Below are 16,148 nucleotides of genomic sequence, written 5' to 3'. Positions count from 1 at the left end.
AGGTCCATCCACCTCACTACAAATAACTCAGTTTCATTTCTTTTTATGGCTGAGTAGTATTCCATTGTATATATGTGCCACATCTTCTTTATCCATTCATCTGTCGATGGACACTTAGGTTTCTTCCAAGTCCTGGCTATTGTAAATAGCCAAAGGAACTCCCGATTTAAAAGAAGATAGAGGACAAAACAGGGGAGCCAGGACAAAAAGAGCTCTGGAAGGAGGGTGTAACCCAGCTCAGTGGGACAATGGAGATACAAGGTGGGCGCCTTTAAAGGAACAAGCTGGGTGGAGTTCAAGTTAGTTGGGGAGGGTTTCAGGCAGGGGAAGGTGGTGTTGGATGGACTGAAGGATGGATAGATCTGGATGTGTAAAGAGGAGGGTGAATGAAGAGAGGACCTTCCCATTGAAGTTAGAGGCTGATGGGAAGATTGGGCGCTGAGGGCGAAGACAAGGTGTGATGTCAGAGGCAGATGGTGGGAGGGTTCATTGGGGGGACAAAGTCTAAATTGGAGACAAGCAGGAAGCAACGCTGGGCCCTAGAGTGAGGCAGAGACGTGAGAATTAGAAACAAAGTCAGAAAGCCTGGGTTTGGGTCCTGTTTGGGCCACCAGCTAGCTGTATAAGTTGGGTCAAGTCACTTAATATTTTTAGTATGAGTTTTCTCAGCTGAAAAATTAATTTATTTCATAAAGTTGGGGTGGGGGAGGGAACATGTACTGTGCCAGATGTGGGAATACAAAGAAAATTAAGACATGATCTCTTCCCTGGAGGAGCTCACAGTCTAGATTGAGGAGTGGGGGAGATAGAGGGAGAGGGAGAGGGGAGGGGAGAGAGAAACTCTTGAGTGGATAATTATAATACAATCTCATTCATGCTTTATTGAAGGCGTGTAAAAAGCATGGTGTCAAACAGAAATGAGAATACTTCATTCTTCCTGGTAGCTCAGGGCAGGCTTCACGGAGGAGGTGATATTTGATTCTAGCTCTGAAGAGTCAGTAGAGTTTGTCAAGCAGAGAAGAATGGGCTAGAGAAGGAGACAGCCAGGGGGAAGGAAAGACAACCCCAATTTGGGGATACATTTGATACTCACTAGGGGTCCTTCCCACTCATATCCAGAGTCCAAGTTTAGAAGCAAGTCAGGGGTGGAGGTCAAACTCAGACATATGTTCTTCTCCTCCTTTACCTGTAGAGTGATTTGAAGTCCCTACTAACATTTCCTGAAAGGCTTTTAACTCTGGGTACATCCTTCACAGTTGGAGAGGAACAATCTGGAGCCCTAACCCAAAACCTCTTAGGCAACTTCTGCAATTGTGTTCATTGGGGAAGTTTGCTAACACATGGAGGCCAACTACTCTCCCTCTTCCCTCAAGACCTAAGACAGAGGTAGGCTTCAGTTAAAGACACATCTAGGTGAGCTACAAGGAAGGACTTGCAGCCAATGTGGCTTATCACACAATGGAAAAGCTACCAAGGGAGGGAGACTGTGGCATCAGCTTCTCTCTCAGGGTCTTTAAAGATGAGACAGATTCTCATCTAAGGGATAGTTTGGCCAGGTTTGTTTCCAGGGCAGGAGGATGGAGGACATTCCCGAGGACTGAGTGATCCTGATGTGGCCTGGTTGGGATGTGGCCTGTTGCCTGTGCTTTCCGAGGGTCCGCCTCTCATGGTCCCTTGGACGAGATGCACGTGGAGGAGCCCATCCCACACCAAGACGTGGCGGCACCAGCCCAGCCCGGAGGTGGCCCGCTCCACAGGCCCGGTGGGTTTGGCTGCCTGTGTGATCTTTCTAGAGCTTGGGAAACCCTTGTGCTTAGGACAAGGCTAGGGACAGCCCCTCTGGCCCCAGCAGCCTACAGAGAGGCCCCGGCCCTTTGAACATCCTTTGGGGTATGGTTTCCCCACCAGTTGGGAGAAAGTTTCCTGGCTTCTGTCAGGGGAAGGCCTCACTAGTGTTCATTTCCCTTCGATGAGCCTCGTGGGAAGGGGGCAGTTCCACCCTCCCCTGGGAAGGGTTTTTGGATTTCTCATTACTGACGAGAACAGACACAAAGATCTTTTCTTTAAAGAGGTTGGAATTTGGGAGGAAGAGAGGCTCAGCTGGTCACACTCATTTACACACTTAGACTGGAGCTCTTCTCTGTGCACAAGCACACATGTCCACGCCCTCCCCAAGGCCCTCCTTGCTCCCTCTCACTGTCTCTCGGATGCCTCAGATACCAAGGCCCACACCCTCACATTCTCACCAGTTCACTTGCGGGCCTGCAGGTGGGCACCAGGATTTCTCAGGCCCTTGCACTGACAATGATACCCTCGTGCTTCATAACAAGGGAAGTAAACCAAAGTTGGCGACCCCGAGCCCCTGGGCAAAGTGCTGTTGTCACTTTATCTCATCTGATTCTCACTGTATACCAAGTGTTACTATCCCCCTTAGACAGGTAAGGAAACTGCCTCCCAGGCAGCCCCACCTGATTAGGCAAAGGATTTGAGAGGTTAAGCAATCTGCTGAAGGTCACTCCGATTGGTCAGCTGGCAGAGCCAGGACTTGAACCCACATCTCTTTGACTCCAGAGCTCATTTTTCCCATGATGCCTTGCAGCCTCCTCCTCTGCAGTCTCTCAACCCCCCTCTTCCTGAACATACACATCGTCCTTAGAGAGAGGCCTGGGAGCCAGCGAGCGGCTGGGTGTGACCTCACCATGACTAACTGGGAGGAAGTGGGAGGTGCAGGGAGCGGGGAGGGGAAGAAGGAGTGTTGTGTAGGCGCGGCCTCTGTGTCTGATACAGAGACGGGGTGGCAGACGCAGGAGAGCAAAGGATGAGTCGCTGCCCTTGGTGAGGCTCACATTGGAAGGCCCCAAGCCAGGCGGTGCAGCTGGGAATTGCAGCCAGGCTCTGGGCGCACTGCTGTCCTAAGGTTGCATGAGCGAAGGACGCTGCCTCATCATGAGGTTTCATGATAAGCCTCTTAACTTCCTGGTCCCAGGAAAGCAGCCTGAGCCTGTTTGGGAGATAATTGTGAGCTGACCCAGAGACCCAGAAACAGGGCCACCCCTCAGTCCCCAGGAAAGCTTAAGACAGAGTTGGGAGGCAACTGAACAAGGCCAGATCCCTGGACAGGGAATCAGAGGTCCTGGGTGCCGGTGCTGTTTCCACCCTGCACAGTCCTCTTCCCCTTTCTGAGCCTTAGTGTCCTCGTGAATAAAAGGAAGACGTTTGCTTGAGATGATTGCTAAGGCCCCTGCAGTCTTCACGTTATGGTCCCATCAATAGTCTCATGCCATATTCTGTTTGGTTTTGCTTCCACTTTCCTTTTATGTTTTTCTTTGAAGAGAAATGGGGAAGAGAGTGTCCATTTCTTCACCCTGAGCTGTAGAGAGTGAGGAGAAATATGTCACATGGAATCTTTCCAGCCTTTATGATCTTGTGTGATCAGATCATAAAAAAGATTCGAAAAGAATCTTTTGAAAGTCAAGGGGCAGAGACAGGAGGACCCAGCAGGTTGGATCTAGGGCCAAACATTCACTCTTTGAATATTTAGTCTTTCCTAAGAGCTGGAGAGAGTGTGTCATTGGTAAGAAGATAAATGGCAATGAACTCTGCAGTGCATTCTGTAAGAGACATAAGAGTACTGAGCTCTGAGATAGTGCCCAAGGATGTCACCAAAGAGATGGTGTTGAAGTGGGTGACAAGGGAAGAGAAGGGGGTTTGACTGACGGGCAGAGAGGGGAGGCAAGAATATTCCAGGCATAGGAGACAGTAAGGGTGAAGCCTCACTATGTAAAAGGGAACTGTGAGAAGGTCAGCATGGGATGTGATGGTGGAAGATGAGGCTGGGCCGGATTGTGCAGACCTTTGAATACCCAGCAAAGAAGTTTATTTATTTATTTGTTAATTTGGCTGTGCTGCATGGCTTGTGGCATCTTAGTTCCCCGATCAGGAATTGAACCCGGGCCCTTGGCAGGGAAAGCGCAGAGCCCTAACCACTGGACGGCCAGGGAATTCCCAAGAAGTTTAGATTTTCTCCTGTGGGCATTTTCAAGCATAACTAGTTTGATTTAATGGAAGAGCCTTAGAAGGGGGTGTGGGTGCGGAGGGAAGGAAGGATGAATGACGCACTGATGCAAGAGAGGCCTGATGGGATGCCATTGTGGTAGGAGGAGTTGTCAATGCCAAAGAGAGGGATTAAGCACACAGACTTAGAGCCAGACGACCTGGGTTTGACTCCTGGGCTTGGCACTACCTGGCGGTGTGACCTTGGGTAAGTTCTTCAACTTCTGTGTTCCTCGGTCTCCTCATCTTACGGGTGGGGAGAATCATGGTACCTATCTCACAGGGCTGTTGTTAGCATGTGTGTGTATGCGTGCGTGCGTGCGTGTGTGTGTGTGCGTGTGCGCGTGCGCGTGTATACCTCTTAGACAATGTCTAGAACGTGTAAACCGTATAGGTATTTGCTATTATTATTCCTGTGTCAGGAAAGCACGGAGAGACACAGATTTGAGAGAGATTTTGGGTGTAAAACCAGGAGGATTTTGTCAACAGTTTGGATATGGACAGCTAAGGAAGGGGAAGGGTCCAGCAGGATTCTTAGGTTTCTAGCTTGGGATACTGAGCATTAGTGGGACTGTAACCAGAGATCAAGAGAACGGGAGGTCCAGCCAGTTTGTCCAGATGATGGGAAGAGGACGAAGGGCAGATAATGGACAATAGGTGCTCAATACATGATGAGAAATTTGGACCTGGAGCCCAGCAGACAGGTCAGGATGCATACTGAGAGTCACCATCGAATCGTGTTAACCAAAGTGATGGGAGGGAGTGAGATCACCTATAGGGAAGGTGCGCAGACTGGGATGAGAACCCAGGGCAGACCTGGAGAGAAGGAACATGTAGGGGACAGGCTGAGGAATGGGCACCCATAGATGAGACTAAGAAGGAGTGGTTAAAGGGATGGGAGGAGAACCACACCCACAAAGGAGAGACTTTCATATGAAGGTGGGATAGCAGACAGCATCACAGCACGCAGAGATATTGTAGAGCCCCAGCCTGGAAGTGGCCACGGTTTGGCAGTGAGGTGAACACTGGTGGCCTCATCGTAGCGTCTCTAGCATCTGTGGTGAGAGCAGAAGCCAGATTGCTGTCGTCGAGGGGTAAGGAGAAGTTGGGAAATGATGGAGACGAGGACTGCAGAATTCCGTTTCAAGGAGTGGAATGATAAAGGGATGCAGATGTTGGCTGAAAATGGAGACAGTGTGAAGGGAAGGTTTTGGGGATGAGGGAGACTTTGGTGGGTTGTGGGCCTGGGGAGAGATAGGAGATGCCATAGAGGAGACAGAAAAGAGAGAACATGGGTGCAGGGTTTAGCCTAGAAGAAGAGAAGGGCTCTTCTGGGAGGGAGGGAGGGAGGAAAGGCTGAGTGCCCTGTGGGTGAAGTCAGGAGCCTGAGGGACAGCCTCCTGTTCACAGAGTTTCTCCACTTCCATTTCCTGCTCTTTTTTTTTTTGGCTGCATTGGGTCTTCGTTGCTGAGCTCAGGCTTTCTCTAGCTCTGGTGAGCGGGGGCTACTCTCTTTGTTGTGGTGCGCTGGCTTCTCATTGTGGTGGCTTCTCTTGTTGCAGATCATGGGCTCTAGGCGTGTGGGCTTCAGTAGTTGTGGCCTGCGGGCTCAGTAGTTGTGGCTCACAGGCTCCAGAGCGCAGGCTCAGTAGTTGTGGTGCACAGGCTTAGTTGCTCCATGGCATGTGGGATCTTCCCAGATCAGGGATCGAACCCATGTCCCCTGAGTTGGCAGGCAGACTCTGAACCACTGCGCCACCAGGGAAGTCCCCATTTCCTGCTCTTTCAACCAACAGCTAACTTCAGAAGAACACTAGGAAGTATCATTGGCTTAAAGGGGCTTGGAGAGTCCACAGTGACAGATGCACACTTGGGGAGCCTTGCCCTGCTCTGTGCCGGTGACTTCTGGGCTCCTCGTCATCCAGGGCTGTGGATGTCCACCAGACCCATCAGAGCGATGTCTCCACCTATGCTGTTGAAAGCTAAGTCTTGCTAGAAGACTTCACAAAAGTTCTCTGAGGCCAGAAGAGAGTCTGAAGCAAGCTGGCAGGTGTCTCTCTCCCTGAGCTTCCTACCCCCAAAACTGAGACCCAGTGGCCTGGGATTCTATCTCAGCCCCAGGCCTGGCAGCATTCTCAGCTCTCCTGCGGCCGCAACATTCAGCCGTCCAGTGCCTCTCTCGGGAACCCGTCCAGCTAGTCCAGAGCAGTGGTCCCACTGTGCTCCCATAGAGCGTTTGGTTTTGAATCAAATGGGATTTTCCTTCGCCGTTTTCATGACTGTGAGCTACCACGGATTCTTTTTTTTTTTTTTGAATTTTTGAATTTTATTTTATTTATTTTTTATACAGCAAGTTCTTATTAGTTATCTATTTTATACATATTAGTGTATATATGTCAGTCCCACGGATTCTGGCTGCTCCCGGCATGCGTTGATTGTAGTGTTTAATCAGCTCAGTGGGACATCTTCTCTAAAATCAACAACATTCAGACTAAGGAAAGGTCTCTGAGGATTCTGAACGATGGAGAGGCTTCTCCGGGGAGGCGCATGATGGAGACACAGGGGAGGCAGGACCAGACTCTCAAGTGAAGGTCTGCAGTGAAGACATAGTGAGCCCCTCCCCCAGGCACCCAGGGAGCAGCCCCAGGAGGGCCGGCACCACAGTAGCTGAGCGCCAGAGGACAAGGGAGGGAATTAATTGACCACATTTGACCGTTTAGTTGCACAAACCTGTGTCTAGCTGTGAGGGGTCAGAGGGGAGTAGAACGTGGTCCCTGCCCACGGGAGCTCCCAGCTGGTGGGAAGAAAATGCAACAGAGGCTGCAGAGGGGAGGGAGGGCCCCTGCACTGTAACAGTCCTGATGGGGCTGGTTCAGTGAGTCTAGGAAAGCCAGGCAGGCGTGTAGAGCCAGGGGTAGTTGGCCCCATAAGCTGGCGGGAGACTCTGAGACCTCCCTGTGAAAGACCTTGGAGGATGAGAATTAAGGATGGCGAAACTCTTGATCCTCTGAGGCTTGTTTCCCTCTGCTGCAAGATCCTTCTTCTGGTCCTGTACTTCCGGGTTGAGGCAGGATTATTGAAGATGGATGGGCGGACTAAGAGAAGAGGGTGCAGAGCCAGCAAGCCACATTTTGCTCAACCCTAAGCAGTAGGGTTGGGTTTTAGAGTGTTGATGTATAACATCCTTCTTCCTTCCCCCTCCAAGGTACCAAAGCAGTTGAAAAAAATAGATACAGGAGCCTGACAGATAGAGCTGTAGGGGGGACTGGGTTGGTTTTTTGTTTGTTTGTTTTTAGAGTGTTTTTATCGCCAAAAAGAAAGTGACACGGCTACCCTAGGAAACATTGCTATAAAAATCATTTAACAATAAAATTATAAAGACAAAGTAATGACAAAGATAGTGGATAATTCTACCAGAAAGCCTAGATGGACAAAAAATGTAGAGTGGACATCAAAACATAGCTCTTATATCTTTGTCAAACAAGAGGAGAGGAGCGCAATAAAATATTGCTTTTAGGAGATACCCTTTAAAAAATGTACAATTTATTCTAAAAGGCTGCACTTGAACAACAGGCCAGAACTTATATTCACTTAACTTGTTGGGGGACATGGCTTTGATGTGTAGCCACAACGGACTTTCAAAGGCCTTGCTCCGGAATTAAATACATCCACCTGGCACAGATAAAGCTGGTGGAGAACAGACCATAAAGTACCCTCCTAGCCAACAGGCAGGTCTCAGAAGGAGGCAAGTCGCACACACCCACTTCCTTCTAAACCTGTGTTCTTAGCCTTATCAGACCGAATGTTCCTTGTAACAAGGATGCTATAAAGCCCCTTCAATATCCTAGAATGAAATTTATAGAAAACATACATAAAAATCGGTAAGATACTCTCATTTGAATAAGGATTCAAAGGAGAATGAAAAAAATTAAAATGATATAATATGTATTTCAGCAAGTAAATGCTTGGGCACATTCCTCTGGAAGGTTTGAGGAGCTAGTAGGATGCTTGTGCCTATATGAAGGTGACAGACACAAGTACAGACTGATATTGGTATGCTCTGCTGGCAGCTGAAAAGCCATGATTTTCCAAAATGTTAAACAACTCTTGGTAAACTTCCAAACAAAATAAAATATAATCTTTCCTCAATTTATACAGAAAATGGCATCCCGGAAAAAGTCAGTGCATATCAGAAGTGTGCCAAAGATACGTTGCGCCTGCAGAAAAACTGGAACTGGGCTTTAAGCTCGTGTGATACAGGCAGGCTTTTTACTGACACGAGTGTCCAGTGGGGCGTTTGAAAGTTGGATGCGAGTTGTACAGGACACGAACAAGAGTTTCTTGTCTGGTACTGTCTCCTGCGTCGCAGGATGTCTAGAATGCCTGTCCTCTGCCTGGTAAATGCAAATAGAGCCTCCTAATTATCAAGACAGAAAAGCCACCACATAGATTTCAGAGAATGACCTTCAGGTTTGCTGTCATCCCCAGTGAGGACAGCTGACCTAGACTCACCAGGGACATAGGTCGCTTCTACCAGGAGGCAGAGGGCGAGATGCTCCTCTAGCTGTGATCCTTCCACACAGAAAGACAAGGCAGTGGAAAATGGAGGCTCCCCAGCACTGGGAAGAGGCACCCCCAAATAATACACACAGACCTGCCCTCAGAGAACTTACTTGCTATCCAATGAAGGAGACAGGTCTGAAAAGTTCCTTAAAATGTCAGAACGAGGGATACGTAAACCAGTGCAGCTTCAACAGGGAATAAGCTGGGCTTATTGAGTAACAAGGTTGATGGAGAACAGAATTTTCAGGCAGGAGATCATTGGTGAGAAGAAATGATTCCTTTCTCCAAAGTGATTTCCCCATTGTAGTCAAGATAATATAACAATAGAAATAGTTATTGGATCCTGCCTGTGTGCAGGCGCTGAGCGCCAAACGCTTCATGGTTATTGTTCCATTTATTACTTAGAGCGACACTGTGAGGTCATTGGGATTATTCCAATTCTATAGATGAGAAAACTGAGACTCTGAGAGGTTAAGGAATTTTCCCACAATCACTCCATCCATAAGTGGGGAATTTAAAGCCAGGCTGGCCAGACTCCAGACTCCATGGCTCTCCTGCTCCATGGCCCTGCTCGTCTTGGAGGAGGCGGTTCCACGTAGCAGCTGAGCCGATTGTCTGTGTTGGCCAACTCTCCGCGTCTCACAGTCTCATCCAAAAGTGAGAACAGTCATAGAGCCTACTTTCCAGTCATGTTGTAAGGGTTAATTATAGATAAGATACACAACTTAGAATAGGCTCTGACATACAGTCATCGACCAATAAACATTAGCTGCTATTACTTCTGATGAATGAGAACCCATCATTTTCTCTTCCCCTTCTCTCCCTGGATGGCTGCTGCACTGGGCTTGCACCAGTTTAGATGGGCTGCATCTAAACTGGTGTTTAGATGTTATCAGAAAGGAAATTTTTTTCTGAGATCCACGATCTCTCCATCTAAGCTTCCCCCACCTACCCCAAGTTTGGGTGGGATGCAAATGATGAGTGTCTTTGCATTTGGGGAGGTGGAAATTTGTCCTCCTTTGCCAATCATGCTCTGCTCTTTGGCCTGAGGCTCAGCTGTCAACTGTGTCCTGTTTGTGGCCTGGGCAGCAGCCTTGGCATTCGATGGACTGAGCCTTGTTGAGAGCAGCACGGTGTGGAGCAGGTAGGAATGGGAGTGGCCGGGGTTTTCGGGAGCCCTGCCCCTAGAACACCCTGGTTGACCCAGCTACCCACAACACCAGCACAAAGCCTCTCTGGGGTACTGGGTGTCGGGCCAGCTCATTCAGGCTGCAGCACGGGCACAAGCCCACAGTGCATCTCGATGGCGAGTGGAGACCAAATGTTCCTCTCCGCTCAGGTGTGGGGTGCAGAGTGGTGAGGCACAAGAGGAGGAGGGAAGTGTCAGAACCCTCTCCCTGATTCTGCAGGGATCCAAAAGGGGGGTTTCTTTGGAGATTTGAACGAGTTGCCTTTGGTGGGTATAGATTCTGGTAAAGCAGGGCCAGTTCATCCCCCTCTCACTTAGGAGTCTTTTTGGAGCAGGGGTCTTGAAAAGGAAGCTGGAGTTGGCCCCAGTGGCAGAAGAAGTTAATACCACCCTGAGTTGAAAGGCACTGGGCCATGCCCTTCATAAGCAGTATCTCCTTGAAACCTTACAGCAACCTAGAGCAATAGCTTTTAGAACTCCCATTTTACAGATGAGGAAACTGAGTCTCAGAAAGGTCAAGAGACTTGCTTGGAACCAGGATTCAAACCAAGGATGATGGGATATGCGAGGCACTTTACCTAAAGTTATATCTTACTGGATATTACTTCATCCTTACGACAGCCCGGTGAGGTAAGCATGATTATTCCCATTATATAGCTGGGGTAACTAGAGCTCAGAGAGGTTAAGTAATTTTTACCCAAGGTGGAGCTCAGATATACAACAGGCCTGTCTGACTCTACACCGTGTCAGGCTGCTTTTGCGAGAGACAGAGAGATCCTGCAAATCGACAAGCCCTAATGTTGCCCAGAGCCCCTCATCTGATATCTGCACAGTACTTTTCCACAGGTCCCAAGCCCTCATGCTCACACCGCAGACCTCTCGCGGCCGGGGCTTGCCAGCTCGCACGGCAGAGATGCTATCTGCAGGCTCAGGGAAGGCTGCCAGGGGAAGGGCGGGGCGAAGAAGGGTTCCTACCCAGAGGGTTCCCCTACCCCAAGTGCAGGAGCACCTCCCTGGGCCTGTGCGTGAGAAGGGTGCAGGGAGGAGAGGGGCGTTTTCTTGTGTGTGTGCCTGCAGGGCAGGGGGTGGGACCTGCCCTTCTCGTTGCCCCCCTGTCAGAGGGCTGTCGAGGCAGCTCTAGTACCTGGGAGATTCTCCTTCTCCCAGAATCACAGCTGTGGCAGAAAATAAACTTTTCCCCCTCAAACTTCCCTCTCCTAGTCCAGCCTGAGAATGGCTTTGGAGGCAGCGCTTAGGGCTCAGGAGCTGTTTCCTTGTAGCTGCTCAGTTCCCTACCAGGCCACATCCCATCTCACAGCCCCCTCTGCTTGACAACTTACCGAGGACCCCATTAAGCCAATAAGTTTTAACTCACAATAGCTATTAAACAAGTGTTATCATTCTCATTTGACAAGGGAACTGAGACTCAGAATGATAAAGTGACTTCAATTAAGTGGCAGAGCCAGGACTTACTCAATGTACCTTTATTCAGTGTCTACTTGATAATAGGCGCTGTGTCCAGTGCTGGTCTGCTGTCTCCAAATCCAGCTTATTCTACTAATCGGCTGACCCCATCGCCCCCATCGCCGCCTGGGCCTCTGCTGCTTTTGTTCAGATCCGGTGTCAGGACTCCCTTCCCTCTCCCCTGCGAGGCCACTAAAATACCCTTGGCTCCCAACCCCCAGGGATCCTTGGTTCACACCCTGTTTCGTTTTTCTGTCTTGGCAGCCCCTCCCCTGAGCTGGCATCTTCTACCATTTTCTCCACAGACTTCGCTGGCATGGACTGTTGCAGGGTGTCTGGTTTTAGACTTGCACATGGCAGTGTAGTAGTGGTCAGAGGTCCAGCTCTGGCGTCACACAGACCTGGATTTGAATCTCAGCTCTACCAACAGAAGCTGTGGAACCCGGTCACTCACCCTCCCCAAGCCTCAGTTTCTGCCTTTGTAAAAAAGGGGTAAATCATAGCGTCAACCTAATAGTATTGTTAGGAGGAGGATTACAAGCAATCTTGAGTATAAACTGTCCGGGACATAGTAAGTGCTCAATAAACTGGGCTATTGTTGCTCTTGCAACAGGATTGGTTCTAGATGCCCCGTTTCACATCAGCCTGGCTCCAGCTTGCGCTTCCTCTTAGCTCTGCCCTTGGGATCCTCTGAAGGCCGGAGGTTCACCGTTTTCCAGATGGCAGTTCTGCTCATTTTCCCCTCAACTGCTGGCATCCCTCTGAGTGCTCTTACTTGTGCCCTTGTACCTGACTCAGCCTGTTACTAGAGGAATAATAAGAAAAATATGCCAGACTCAGTTGGTGCCGGGTAAATACAGGCATGTCTCACCATACCTAAAAGGGTGGTTCCTGAAATACTGTACCTAAGTCAAAGTTTTATCAACTAAATTCTTTTTTTTTTTTCCACCAAGAGCCTGCTATTTAAAGAAATGTTACACTGGATCTTTTCAGAGAATAAAGCATGCCCTTTTACAGGCAGTTGGAGCCAAGCATCATTTATAGGGTTTGCTTAAAGTGAGCTACATATCAATTTGGCTTTCCCTCGATGACATCTTCTCAAAGAAAGTGTGTGATCCTAACGAGGAAAATTTTAAACTTTACCCCATCACTGTGGACTGGCTCACTTGAGGGCTTGGAAGTGGGTTTGCAGGCCAGTTGGGTAGCTGGTAAACTGAGGCCCAGAAAGATTTGGACACCCAGTCCCTGGGGATAGATGTTGATTCGTGCCGGGACCAGTGGTGGAGTGTTTCTGTGCCCCGTGTCCCGGACTGGGACTCTCAGAGGTGAGGCTGCTAGGGTAAGAGCCCCCAGGCCAGAAAGGGTTAACAGCACTCTGGAGGAGAAAGCAGTGCAGCCACCCAAAGGTAAGGAGTCCCTTCCTCTCTGCAGTGAACCAGAGCCAACTTCCTTTCTGAGGGTTTGGTGCTTCCCCTTACACTGGGCCTGGCGGGGCAGAGAACAACCTCCTGGCTATCAGGGCACTCCCCAGCCTGGCCTGGCCCGAGGCCTGGAAGAGAAAGACACTCTTCTGCAATAAAGCAGGGTGGGGAATGGCAGGACCTGGGGTTTGGGACTTTGCCCAGAATCTGGCCACTCAGCAAGGGCCCAGCACTCTTAGTGTGAGCTGCCCCATCCTGCGTGGGCGGGAGAAGGATCGGGGTGGTCTAACCTCACAAGGGAACCCCAGGCCCCCTTCTTCCCCCGTCCTAAGGACTTCCAAGTACCGCCGGGAAATGAGCCTCTTTGAAATGATGGAAGTGTCCTGAAAGTAGAGAGGAATAAAGGAAGAGGCAGCACCTTTACAATGGCGTGTTAGTTTCTGCTTTATAACAAAGTGAATCAGTTATACATATACATATGTTCCCATATCTCTTCCCTCTTGCGTCTCCCTCCCTCCCACCCTCCCTATCCCACCCCTCCAGGCGGTCACAAAGCACCGAGCTCCAGCTCAACTCTGTTTTGAATGAGCCCTAGGACTGGCCTCTCTACCCGCACACACCCCCGCCCCCGCCCCGCCCCCTCACTCCCCATCGCCCTGCCAGCCCCTCGTTCATCTTTCCAAACTCAGCTCAAATGTCTTCTTCTCCAGGTAGCCCTCCAGAAGATGGGAAATATTTGAGGAAACAGCCTGTATTGTATTGATTACGGTAGAGCAGTGCCTGGTGCAGAGCAGACGTTCAATAAGTGTTTCCTGAGTAGATGGATTGATGGATAGCTGGAATGAACCTATCCGCCCATCCCTCCATCCTGGGTGCCAGGAACTCCCATCTCTCTGCTTTTCAGGGCCTTCCGCTCCTCATGCTGCTCTGCCCCCTGTCGTCTTTCAGCCAGCGATCCGCAGAAACGCACCCCTTTTCCCAGGGAGGTGACCTTGCTGGGTGTCTGCAGGTAGCGTGTGTGGTGGGCTCCATCCAGTCAGCTCTGGGAAATATTTCCCAACTTCGCCACTTGCTGGCTGGGCCCCAGGAGTTGTTGGATGAGGCGTCTTAGCTTGTTTGCTCAGTGGGCGCTGGGTGCCAAGGCCTACCCTCCAGGGATCCATCTGTACATAGGACTCTGGCTAACCTAGTTTTTTTAAAGTCTTTGAGGTTGAGAGTTCAGTACCAAGCTATATATCTCAAGCCAGAATAGGCCCTTTACAAATGCCCCTTAGGGAAGACAGGACTGAGGTTCTCCTGGGACTGCCTTCTCCTGGCCACTTCAATGGAGAGTGTGGTTGGGGATATCCAGTGACATCTGATATCACTGTGACTTTATTTTTCGTCAACTGTGGAGTCAAATATGGGTTGAGCTTCTAACTCTGGAGTGAGTTAGAGACACATAAACCCTTAGGGCTAAAGGGTCCCTTAGCACCTGTCCCCCTGTTCCCAGAAGGGTTCCACAGACCTCTGCAGTCTGGCTTTCTTCTTCCTTCCTTCTTCCTCTCTCCTATCCTGTCTGTCGATACACTTATTTATTCATAATATTACATCTTATGGCTAAATTTTCACCATCCACAGTGACATCTTAAAAGAAGAAAACAGCAAATTTTTATAAAGCTCAATGTATTCAATTTTAACAGTCTGAGATTTTGCATTTTTTTGGTATTAAAATATTAACGGTATGTAATGAAATGATGACCTGAGTAGGTGATACTGGTTACTTTAATATTATTTGGCAAAATAAAAGAGTATTCTCTGAAGTCTGAAAAAAAAAAAAAAGATTTACTTGTCAGGAGCCTCAAAAGCTTAGGAACCAGTGTGATTCCAGCCTAACCTACCTCCTGGGGCACATGTTCCACTGCTGACACCCCTGACAGATGGACGCCGGCTCCACACCTCTGCCAAAGCTCTCCCAGGAATTTGGGGCTCACCACCCAGAAGACAGCCCCCTCCAGGGTTGAGCGGGTTGCAATGCTTGGCCATTCTTCCTCCTGATAGACCCCATCAACCTCCCTGTGATGGTCCCCCCGTGGTCATCACTCTGCCTGCCTCAGCTCCAAGGCCCGAGTCCATCCCCTTCACTTGACAGCCGTTCAGTATCTGAGAAGAGTTCTCACGCCTAAGTCTTCCCCTTTCCGTGTAAACATCCAGAATTCCTTCAATAGTCTCACGTATCAGGTTTCTGATTGCCTTGTTTAAAGCAATTACACACATAGTACGTGAACGCTATGTATACTTGCTTGTGAAAATATTTAATAATAGAGATAAACAAGAAGAATTTTGTTCCCTGTTCAGCCTCAGCCCTCTTCCCAGAGGAAACGCCTCTTATCGGTGTGGTGTGTATGTGTTTAGAAGAATCTTCTTTCTGCACGTACATGGATATGAATACAAACGGAAATGTATAAATATACGTGGAGTTTTAAAAATGCATATATAGGTACATATGTAGGTAGGTATAAATTATACAGTGTGTATTCTTTTGAGACTTTCTTTTGAAATTTAAAAATAAGATTTAGAGATTGTTTCGTGGCAGTACGTATAGGATTGATTATGATCGTTGTTAATGACCACATACTGTTCTACCGTTTCCATGTAATTTTACTGTTCCATTGCCCTATCAACGGGCATTAGGTTGCTTCAAATATTTTTGTACCATGCTATACAAACTCTTTGAACTTGTTTGCGCCTTGATGCCTTTATATGTATAGGTTTCGGTCTTCCAATCACCCTCTTTAAGTGTAGTATCCACAAGCGTACAACTTTCAATACCCAGATGACATCTGGCTAGGCCAGAGCACAGTGGGACCCTCGGTTCATTCATTCATCCATTTATTCATTCAACAAAACTTGGTGGAGCGGGTACCATATCTTTATCATGCCCTGATTTCTTTCCAAGCCCAGGTAAGACAGTGGCAGGCCTTGTTCCGCCTGAACTTGCATGGTTAAGTAGGGGAACCTCCCTCCATACTCTACTGTACTAGGATGGTACAGCCTACCCTACAGATTTTTTAAAAGATAATTGTATCACACTTTCAACTTACATGCTCTTAGGGTCAGTTAACACCTCTCAAGTCTTTTTTTAAAAAATCTGCACTGTTGCCTCAACTTGTACAGTTAATTTTCATATTCATAGTAAAAGATTTTTACAGTTCCTCTTATGTTTTATCTTATTACTTTCTTCCCTTCCTTGCACAATTTCAGGATTTTTTTTTAACCTTGATGTCTTTGTGCAAGGTACTAGCTAGCCCTGCTCGTCATACAGAGATGTATGCAGGGCACATACATCATCATACTCTAAGGTACTGATAACATTCTTAACAAGACTGGACGATGAAGAGAGTCCCATGACATGCCATTGGAGACATCCCTCCTGGATGGCATTGATTCATTAACTAACACTGTCTCAGCTCTTATGA

At 48.7% G+C, this 16,148-nt stretch overlaps 1 protein-coding gene across 9 annotated transcripts in view; it reads left to right on the top strand.

Moving 5' to 3' along the window:
* Nucleotides 1-16,148, top strand: part of POU2F3 (POU class 2 homeobox 3) — a 79,501-nt gene that overhangs the window by 31,070 nt on the left and 32,283 nt on the right. Inside the window, exon 4 of one of the 9 annotated variants that reach the window (XM_060017787.1) lies at nucleotides 15,028-15,068. The exons of the other annotated variants lie outside the window; for them this stretch is intronic. The gene's annotated coding sequence lies outside the window, so the exon portion shown is untranslated. The remainder of the gene's footprint in view (nucleotides 1-15,027; nucleotides 15,069-16,148) is intronic. 9 annotated transcript variants of the gene reach the window in all.

Source organism: Delphinus delphis, chromosome 8, assembly GCF_949987515.2.
Source record: "Delphinus delphis chromosome 8, mDelDel1.2, whole genome shotgun sequence".
In the NCBI taxonomy this organism is placed as follows: domain Eukaryota; kingdom Metazoa; phylum Chordata; class Mammalia; order Artiodactyla; family Delphinidae; genus Delphinus; species Delphinus delphis.
Note: the sequence above shows the minus strand (reverse complement) of the source record. Positions and strands in the feature narration are given on the sequence as shown.